Below are 10862 nucleotides of genomic sequence, written 5' to 3'. Positions count from 1 at the left end.
AGCAACTGCACAGATAAATTAAGTAAGAAGATTTAAGGTAAAAGCTATCGTTACTTAGTTGTTTCTTTGGATCTGGAGCCACTTACTTTTTTCCGCGATATGAATGAATCCAAATACTAAAACCTGAGTATCGTTTGATGTATTATTCCTCTTCTTTAAATCTCACGGTAACACAACAAACTTCACAATGCAACACAGTGACCACAAGATGCTTCCACACATACACCATCGACACACACTTTACACTATGTCACGTGCTGACATAGTGATTTCCAAACTCAGATTTTTTCTTACTCCACATAGAGCACTGCACTTATTCGTAACGAACAATTTACGAGATTAGAATACATAATTCACCTCCCTTGTGCTGTTGGACATTGAGAATAATTACTTCACAAGACGAAAAAGGCACACTTCCTTAGGAAATAAATTCAACACTCTCATCACATGGCTTTCCAGCAACTGAGCTATATTCTGAGTGGCTTCGCTCTGATTCGAAATTTTCTCCGCCCTCAACTCTGAATTGCGTCCCGCCGAAAGCCAAAAGACACGGGCTCTTCCTACGGTTAGTGCATGACCACGGTTCACAACCATTTTCGATCTTTAGCAACGAAGCAAATGCGACCGGTTGAGTGGGACTGATGCTTCGTGTTGACTGCACGTGTAAATACTTGCGATTATTCATGAGGGCTTCGTAGGGAATCCACACTGATTCTTCCCCTCGAGAGCATTGCCAAATATAATGTGAAGCGAGGGATAAAAGACCAGCCCTCACCGCGCCATACAACAGACCACACACCATAGATAGACCACATAAAGTCACTTGTTCCCTGCACTGATTAGAGTTGACTCCAAATCAAAAGTATGTATGTATAAGGTGATACCAGGAATCATGAATCTAAACAATAGAAAAACGATCCCCATCAACTGAAGCATTTACTTCTGTTACTTTTACCGGAGGACGAAGGAGAAGAGATAGAAATATTACAAGCATTCGAAAAGAAATAGCTTAAATTGACCCATTGTACAAAACCCGAAAAGAGCTGTTGCTTTTTGTTAAGTAAGCATCCCTCAATAAATTATGAAGACAGCACGCCGTAATTATCAATGTTTCGCATATGTCTGGGGTAACCGATATTGGTGCATAAAACACGAAAAACTTGACTCAGTAGCCCAGATGCATTTTCTGTTTCTCTACGAGGTCGAGTTAACCTGTAATTGAAGATAATCTTGGCTCTGTCCGCCCGTGATATCACTCTGTCATAGGGCTTCATTATGTGCCTATGTAATCTGAACGCCTCATCTCCAACGATAGCATAGGGCAACGGCTTATTACACACGGGAACTCTTTCATCCGGCGGGAAAAATTTTCCAGATAGAAATTTTTTCCCCATATTGGAGTTATTGAATATTCCACTGTCTCCTTCTTTTCCATATGGTCCAACGTCTATGGCAACGAATTTAAAATCGGCGTCAACCATGGCGAGCAAAACAATAGAGAAGTATTCCTTGTAGTTAAAAAACAAAGATCCACTGGATTTTGGGCAGAATATCCTAACGTGTTTCCCATCAATGGCTCACACACAATTTGGAAAATTCCATCTCTCCCAAAAATCGAAAGCGTTTTTCTCCAAAGTCTTATGATTTGGTGGGGAAGTAAACAAAGGCACTAAACGTCTACACGGTGCTTGTAGTGTTTCTTTTATTATCACACTTAAATAGCTGTGTGAAATGCGAAAAGCGTAGCTCAGGGACCGAATGGTTTCTCCTGTAGCAAGATACCTGAAAAAAGTATTCCTTCATTAGCTGTCTAATTGTTATTTTTTATTTAATCATGCCGTGGATGACTGTAAAAAAAGGTGTATGAATGTAAGGGACAATTACTTGAAGTACAAACGAAAGCGAAAGCTCGGGACAGGCTCTGCGGCTTCTGCCAAGACATCAAAATGGCCGTTGCATCAACAGTTGTCATTTTTAGACTTGGTGAAGCAGGGAAGAAGGTAAGGAAAAATGGAGAGGTTTTCCATATGCCATGTCAAGGGTAAATTCGGATGATGTTTATGAATACATTTTTCTTTTCAGAACACTCTACCTAACACTCTATCTAACACTCACATTCATGATACCCCACTTCATAATACCACTGTCTTATCTACTCCCTCGTCCTCCAAGCCATGTCCCCATCCAACTTCTGCTTCTAAGGATTCGATGCATTAATACCTCACCTATATTCCCTCATCATACCTATCCAAAGTGTCCTCATTTGAGATAGAAAGCGATCACCTTTAATTTATGAAAATTGAGATTTCAAATTCAGTGGATAATGTGACAACCTTTTTGTAATACAAGTCATTGATGAAGTTTATATGTTAAAAATTTAATTTTCTGCAAAAAACAAAAGTTGTGATATGTATATTTTTTCTCTAGCACCTACACACTTACTGTAAAGTTACCGCCAACTTTTCCGCAGGGGATATCGGACGCTTTACAGCATTTGTTCCTTATCTCTTCAAATAATCCCGCACCATATCTAATACAAATTGAATTTGCAGTTGATTCAATCGAAAAAACTGCCCTCACTTTTCTTCGTTGTCCTTCAATGTCCATTGGCGAGTATGCTAAAGCAACCCACCTCTTTTCGGGTTTTGTATAATGGTTCAATTGAGCGTCCGACTGCCGCGTGTCGTCGCGGTAGGACGCTGCGGCAGGGTGGTTTCCTATGCAAGACGACTGCGGCCCGACAACATTGTTTTGAGCATAAAATGCATTTCAGTAGCTGTTTGCCTCTCAAGAGGTTGGCTTGGAGCATGGTGGAAATGGACGATGATTTTCTCCTGTTACATCGAGCCTTCGCAATTAACTTTGGGGATATTTTTTCATTTTAAAGCCGAGTTTTTCGCGAAATGGTCAATTTTATCGTCTTCTTATATCTTTAATTATTTCCAATCTCTTTCTTTCTCTCTCTTCAAAATATTCAGCCATCCTTGAAGTAATACTTAGCTGCCTTTGAAGTCATCCTTAATTTCGTACACTTTTGTGCATAATCGGAGTCTTGGGTTAGCGCTCTTGAATCGTCTGAATTTTGTTTCTTCTTAACAATTTCTCTATCAATAATGACAGAGGTTCTTTGACCTAGTAGCTCAATGTCGATGCCTTCTTCCTGATGCGCGTGCTCAAAAATCAGAATATCTCATGAATCTCTCTCCGTAGTATTGATTTGTGTTCTGAAAAGAACTGTATTCATAGATGTAATCCGAATGTAAGTTTGCCCTTCAAATTTTACTTCAAAACTCTCCATTTTTCCTCACCTCCTTTTCTGTTTCACCAAGTCTAAAATGACAACTGCTGATACAACAGCCATTTTTGCGTTTTGACAGAAGCAGCAGAGCCTGTCCCGAGCTTTTGCTTTCGCTGGTATTTTAAGTAATTGTCCCTAAGATTCTTCCGCCTTTCTTGCAGTCATCACCTTTATGGTAAAATAAAAAATACCAATTAGTCAACTAATGAAGGAATAATCTTTTTCAAGTCTCTTGCCACAGCAGAATCCTTTCGGTCACTGAGCTTTGCTTTTTGTATTTCATACAATTATATAAGTCATCATCATCCGTGATGATGATGACTTATATAGACAGGTTTCCACTGGACTTCTCTCTATATATTAGTGTGATACTTAAAAAAAACATTAAAAGGATAAGACTTTGAAGAAGAATGCTTTGGATTTTGGGAGAGAGGGAACTTTTCAAATTGTGTGTGCCCCATTGACGGAAAATGCGTTACAATATTCTACCCAAAAGCCAACGGATCTTTTTTCTTTAACTACAAGGAATACTTTTCTATTATGCTACTAGCCGTGGTTGACGCTAATTGAAAGTTTTTTGCCGGAGATGTCGGATCATATGGAAAAGAAGGAGACAGTGGAAGATTCTATAAATCACATTTTTCCACCAGTTGAAAGACTTCCCGCGTGTCATAAGCTTTTGCCCCATGCTATAGTTGGAGATGAAGTGTTTAGATTACACAATCACATATGAAGCCATATAAAAAGTAATATATCGTGCGGACAGAGCCAGGATAGTATAAAATAACAGATAAACTCCTGCTCGTAGAGTAACGAAAAATGCATTTGAGCTGCAAAGTCTGTAACGGGGGAAAGAGCGTTTAGCACATTAGTAAAAGTCCGATATGCAAGAGCAAAGAAAGAGAAAGGTTTTTGTAATTTTTAGCAAAAGCAATTCTTGTAATAAGCCATATTTTTAATTTTTGTGGTAATGCCGTACTTATTTTTTATTGTTAAGTTTTTTTTCTATTTCTGAAATGTTTTCTGGTTGCCTGTCTGGTATTTTTTGTAAATGCTTTGGGAGGTACTCTGAGAAACTATGATTGTCTTTTATACTATTTAGCATTGTGTTTCAATTAGTTGGGGGGGAATCGAACCACGTACCTTGCTTCTTCCCGTTGCCATGAGAGACGGAGAGAGAGAGAGAGGAGAGAGAGAGGGACAGAGAGCGGTTGCGCTGCTGAGGGAGAGGGCCGAGATCTGGCCAGTTCGAGTCTCCCGCGACTCTGCCTGCCAGCAAGTAAGTCGGTTGGGCCCGTTGATTGAAAGCTGGCGTGTTGGAGGCGGGCCATCGAGAAAGCAGACGGCGCAACAAGATGACGCATGCGATGGAAGGAGGAAGTCAAGAACTGCGACCACGGCAGGTCGCGCGGCGTTCGCCCTCTCTTGGATCTCGGACTACAGCGGGGATGGTTCTCCCTCTCAGCTCTATAGTGTGGGGGCACGATGAAATTGATAAAGTGACTACCACCAGTGTTCATCTCAAAATCTCGTATTCCAAATGTAAGGTATGTGGCTTGATGTGCGGATAGTGTGTTTAACGTCTCGGGGGGGGGGGGGGGGGGGGGGTTGCTTTTTCGTGTGTGTCTCGAGGTGTATTTTATTTCAGTTTAAACAATCGATTATTTTGTGTGAAGTTGAATTAATCGTAGTTTCGTCCGAGTTGTCAAGTGAGGGAATGAGCCTCAATTAACTTCTGTATCAGGTGCTATTATGTATTGCCGACCTATTCACTGTGTATCCAAATTTATTTAAATAAATACGGAAGTTTAGCAAGAGTGGGGATCCTGTTTTTTTTGTTATGCTTTCGTCCAAAGTCACCTTGAATCCTGGCAGTCGTCACCACTGAATTTATGTGGGTGGTTTACGGTCAGAGGCGACCTTGATCCTGAATTTCCGATGGTTTAGTAGACTAGGCGCCCGAACTTATTAGGTGTAACAGGTAAGGTGTCGAAAGTCATGACTTTCAAGTGCTTCTTGTGTTTTATCCAACAATATCGATTAACCCTTAAATACGAGAAACACTGATAACACTGTTCTTAAAAAATGCCCGGCTACAATTTAGGGTGTTTCTGACTAATTTTGGGTCGCTGAATCCGAAAATGACCTCCGTTTTTTTCTATCACCCTCCATTTTTACGAGCAACCCCTAAATTAGGGAAAACCACCCCGTATCTAAACTTATGGCTTTTCAAGGGACTTTTACTAATGTTATCTGTTCTGATTGAAAAAACTGACTTTTTAAGGCAATCAGGGTCACGAGAGAGACAAGCTTGACAGTGGCGGCTCGGGAGTCAAATGCTGGGGGGGCGCACTCCACCGAGGGGTCATAAGTTTTTAATATTTTATATATTTTAGTGAGTTTTTAAAGGCAACATAGGTATTAAATTTTGTGATACTATATGTTCCGTTTTTTCAACAAAAATTCCTAGTTTCCCTAATAAAGCTTGATTAATAAATACTAAATGCAGTAGACTCTCGGTCATACGGATCAGCTTAGTCCGGACTCTCGATAGTACCAGGGATGTGATCCGATACGAAAAAGCACTTTAAAGCACGAAATTTCAATAGTTTCGGACCGCTGCCACTTTAAGGCACTAAACCGAAAAGGCACGAAACCGAAAAGGCACTAAACCGAAATTGCACGAAATGGGATGGCACGAAACCTCCTCAAACCCGAAATGGCACTTTACTGAAAAAATTGCCGATCCGAAAAGGCACCATAGTTTCGTGCCATTTAGTGGAATATAGTTTCGGATCTTACATCTCTTTCACTCAAAGGCGAAGAGGGGCTGGAGAGGAAAAACATTCATCTATAAAAATTCTAGGAAAGAGGGAATGGAGGGAAAGAGAAGGAAAGGTCATTGGCCACTCAAATGAGGTAGCAAGCTGGGGAATTCCCCGCGGGAGAAAAAGGGATGGGACAGGAGAACGTCCGTTTTCGGGACTCTATTGAGGGATTATACGGTACATGCTGGGGTTGTCCACTCATATAGAAAGGGTCAAGGAGCTGTTTGAGAAGTTTTGGGCATCGGGTGAAGACATAGTTAAAGAGATAATTCAAGTGGTCAAGAGTATGTGGCGTCTGGGGATAGTGAGGGGGAATATCCAATGGGTTAAGGAGAGACAAGAAACGCAAGGGAAGGATAAAACAAGGTGGAAGGGTTTCCAACGCGAGAAGTGAGCGGCTACGGATAGGAGAAGGCGAAAAATAAACCAAGAATGAGAATTGATGTTGGACACTGTTACGGAAGGTAACGGTCTGGGGAAATATTATCTTTATTAGAGAATGGAATGTTGAGGAGACGTGGATGGTTTTCAAAAATTTGGCCACTTAATATATTAATTTTATGAGACTGTACAATACAATATTCCTCCAGAACGTCCAATCTTTTTTTCCTTTCTCTCTAGATGAATTATCTCTAATACAAACTTTGCATAGAATTTCAGCAACCATGTGACTTTGCACTGCACTCCTTTGCAAATGCACATTATGCTACGAGTTTATCAGGTGTTTTGCAGGGAGAAATGAATCATATAGCGATTGCCAGCAGCTGTTATACCTACACTAATTCTTTTATTCAGGTGGCGAAGTTTCTTCTTACCTGTCCGAAGTAGATCATAAATTTTAGCGTTTCACTCAGTAAACGGAGGAGTTGGGAATGTCTGTATTTTTGCACAGTAAATTTCCGAGAGTTGTTCTCGGAGTTGAACTGCATTGTATGGTAAATAAATACTGTGGAAAATGTAAACAGTTTTATTGTTGTAGACCAGTTGCCAACAAATTGATAACGAAAAATTACTCCTCTCCTTCACCCTTTCTTGAAGAAACTATCCCGTTATTGATGTTGTCTCAATATTAACATCAACCTTGATATGCCCTCTTACGCTCCGCCCCATTGCTAACATTCAGTACAGACGGCAAACCGCTAGCCCCCGTTTATCCTGACCCCCACATAGCCCGAAAGAATACCCCTTTCCATCCAGGTTTTCCCAGTTCTTCCATATTCTTGTCTTAACTTCATTCTGTGGGGTTTTCCCATCATTTACCCTTGCGCATCCTGGCCTAAATGGAAAAATTCCTCACTTCTTTCTTTACCATAAAATATCCCGTTTGAAATTCTCAGCTCCTCCCTTACACTTTCTTTGGCCTATTCGCCTTTTGTTCCACCCACCATTGAGTCCATTGAAATATCCAAAACACGTCTTCACTACTGAACCTTACTAATCCCTCAATGAAAGACCGACACCAAAAAATTTACCCCATGTGCTTCCCAAGTCACAGGCATTTGCGCTGCCTTTTTATTCTCCTGGAAAGCATTTTTCCTTCCGTCCTCACCCCTCTACTCTCTTTCTTAACTCCTCAAACCCTACATGCTATGCAATAACGATTGCTGAGAAGTTAGCATTTTCAAAATAGTCTAGCACTAGATCTGAGAGCTGACAGACGTGTGCGTGTGAAAGTGTCCAGTTGAGAAGTGCAACGAAATTATACAAGTGATATAGCGAGTTGCTTCTGTTGTCAAGTGTTTTCATCATGGGAAGACCTGCGCTGGATTTCATACGACAATTTTTCACCTTCGATGAATCTGCTCAAATTTCCAGATGCAAAATAGACACCTGCACCGCGGTAATCAAGGTAAATATTTACTTTTTACTTTCATTTGCTAAATCCTAGGAGTGTAACTTGACAAATTTCGGGATATAAATTCGAAATCAGAACCTCATTAAGAATTTTAAGGTCTCTACTTGGGATTTCCAAACTACAAGTAAAAGGACCCAATAACGTGAGATAGCTTACTGTAAAATCATTCACTTTGTTACATAGTCGGCCTCGGTGGCGGCGGGGTAACGCTCTCGCCTGGCAAACAAGAGGTCGCGGGTTAAAGTCCCGCCTGGGTAGGTTTCCCCGGTTCAGGGCTTGTTTGTTTGTGTACGTTTACTTGTTACATTTTTTTAACACCCCGGTGTAAAATGGCCAATAGGAGCTGTATCCAGTGGTTTGAAAATAAAATAATAAAAAATAATAAAAAATATACGACGGCGACTTTCCCCAATGCTAATAAAAGTCATCAATATCTGTCATTTTTCCGATGATAATGGCATAATGTTTTGGTAGATTATTTGCTCCTTTGTTACTGTATTAAAGCAATGATTTTCATACATTTTACTTCTTTATTGAATAGCATCGATAATTTTGACATACCAGTCATATCATGCTACGAAGTGGATTACTTGCCATGGTATTCCTCCGTTGCTCATCGCAGTTCATGATAGAGAAGCAAGCCTATTATAATATTTGTGCAACTACTTTTAAAAAACTTGTGCAAATCAAGTTCTATCACTATCATACTACTGATCAATGATCTTGAAGAATAAAAATATATTTGCTGCGATATTTTACCGATACAAACGAAAATACGTAACTTTGCGTTTTAGCGCCTACATTTTTCGCGCGGAAATGACCGCAACAGACTTCTTTTTCGTTTTTCAATGATAATGCGTTATTTGTCAAATATATAAAATATTTTCAAATGAATTAGGTAGCAATGACACTTGTATCACCTGAGGAGGGAGGGGAGTGTCAATGACCTCCACTAGGCAAGAAATACTTCCAGAATGCGCGCGCTTTGTTATTGCAGATGTAACCTTCGATTGCTGTGTTGTCGTTGTTTCTTTGGTTTTTTACACAGATCTCAACTTAATTCTCTCGTCAACTTATATTTTGACAACTACGTATATATTATATATCACGTCCTTCTTAATCTGTTCCAGGTAGTCTATTCGACTCCGTCAAACATTGATGTCTCCTGACAGTGGCGTAAATATGGGGGGAGTGAGGGGATACATCCTCCTTCAAAGACTCAGAGAAATATAAAAAATATTTAAAACTCATGGACATCCAATTTCTCTCATCGGGGTGGAAGGACGAAGGATTAATAAAGGCAAGACACAGACGAAAATATATTTTATTTGAGTAATTAATTTACATGGATCGATTTCAATTTTATTTGGGTTGAACAATTGTCGTGTTCCACAGTTTCTTCAGCGCATTCCATGCCGAGCCCAGGAGGCCATGCTTTCGGCTCGTTATCCTGTTTAATGTGGGGATTCCCCTTCCGGTCCCCTTCGGTTCCGGTCAGGCCTATACCACGCACCCCCGAGGTCAGAGTAGGGCCGTGACCCTCCTCTGGCCCCGTTCACTCTCACTCACTCCACAGCTTGCTGACTGAGGTACGCATGGCCTCCTTTAATACTAGTATTAAAGAAGGTCATGCAGGAACCACTCGTGGAAGATGTCATCCATCGAGAAGTCACCTCCAGCCATCAGGCTGCGCTCGAAAGACCCATGGCCCCTCTCAACCAGCGGCTGAAAGTGGTGATAGGACTCCGAGCCCTCACCGCGGCCATCGTGGGGGACAGGTAGAAGCTCCGCCTCTCCCTCGTCTTTTATGTCCCCCAGGTAGCCCTCCTCCGAGATTTCGCTGGAAGCATCCAGCGAAATCTGGAAGCATCCAGGTAATTAAAATTAGTTCTAGGTCCGGATAATAATTAAAGGCGAATTTTTGAGAAAAATAGAAAATAATGTTGGTCACTCGGAGGGTAGAATCGGTAGAAGGTAGGTTTCGACAATTTCTGCTGAAGTTATTTGGAGCTTACAGTCGCAAAAAATATGTCCTCTAGTCAAGGGGAGGAGCTTCATGTGTTTTTGGAAATCTCATTTTCGCAAGAACTAAATCTAAATCACCGGGCAAGGAAAGCGAAATGAGAACATAATTCCCTGAGTAATTCACACGATCACAGAGATATATTACTTGGAAAACGTACCTTTTTAACTTTCCGAGATATCCTTCACTAGTGGTAGTTCGGCCTCAACGCTGAAATTTCAAGTTATAGGGAAAATAAACCCTGGTTCTTCGCTTCCATAGCACAAGCACTTACATCCTTTCGCATTCACGAAGACAAAGTGACTAATTTTCTCGGTCAAATCGTGAAAGAGAATAGTTTTCAACCAATTGGAAAGAAGCAGTTGTGGAAAACCCCGTGCGAGCTACTTCGTAGAAAACGTTTGTGCGGATGTCGAAGGGAAGCGATACTCAACAGTGCAAAGAACCCTTCCAAATATCGAGGCAATAAATCAATGAGCGGCATTTCTACACAGGGAGAGTTATGAAACGAGTACATAATTTCTTTAACGCTAGATAAGCATCAAAAGACGGTAGTTGGGTTTTCGGGTACAAAAGGGATTACCGCGGTCGGCAGGGTAGTGCCCGCCGCGGCGGCGCACAGTGGTCCCAAATCGAAAAAAGCTGGCCAAAATTAATAACGCCGTAATTTTCCCTAAAATAGATATAAAAGTGGAATTCCCTTACTGATTTTGATCGTCTGAATCTTATTTTGGCATTATTTTTACGATATCTCTTCATGTTAACATTTTTTGAGCTGTTATTATTTAAACAATTTTTAGAAAATCTCGATATAGACGTCATTGCCATTGGCGATAACTTGGCGTTCATGGAAAGCTT

The sequence above is a fragment of the Ischnura elegans genome, chromosome 2 (assembly GCF_921293095.1).
Source record: "Ischnura elegans chromosome 2, ioIscEleg1.1, whole genome shotgun sequence".
Classification (NCBI taxonomy): Eukaryota; Metazoa; Arthropoda; class Insecta; order Odonata; family Coenagrionidae; genus Ischnura; species Ischnura elegans.
The sequence above is the reverse complement of the archived record's forward strand: the minus strand, read 5'-3'. Positions refer to the sequence as shown.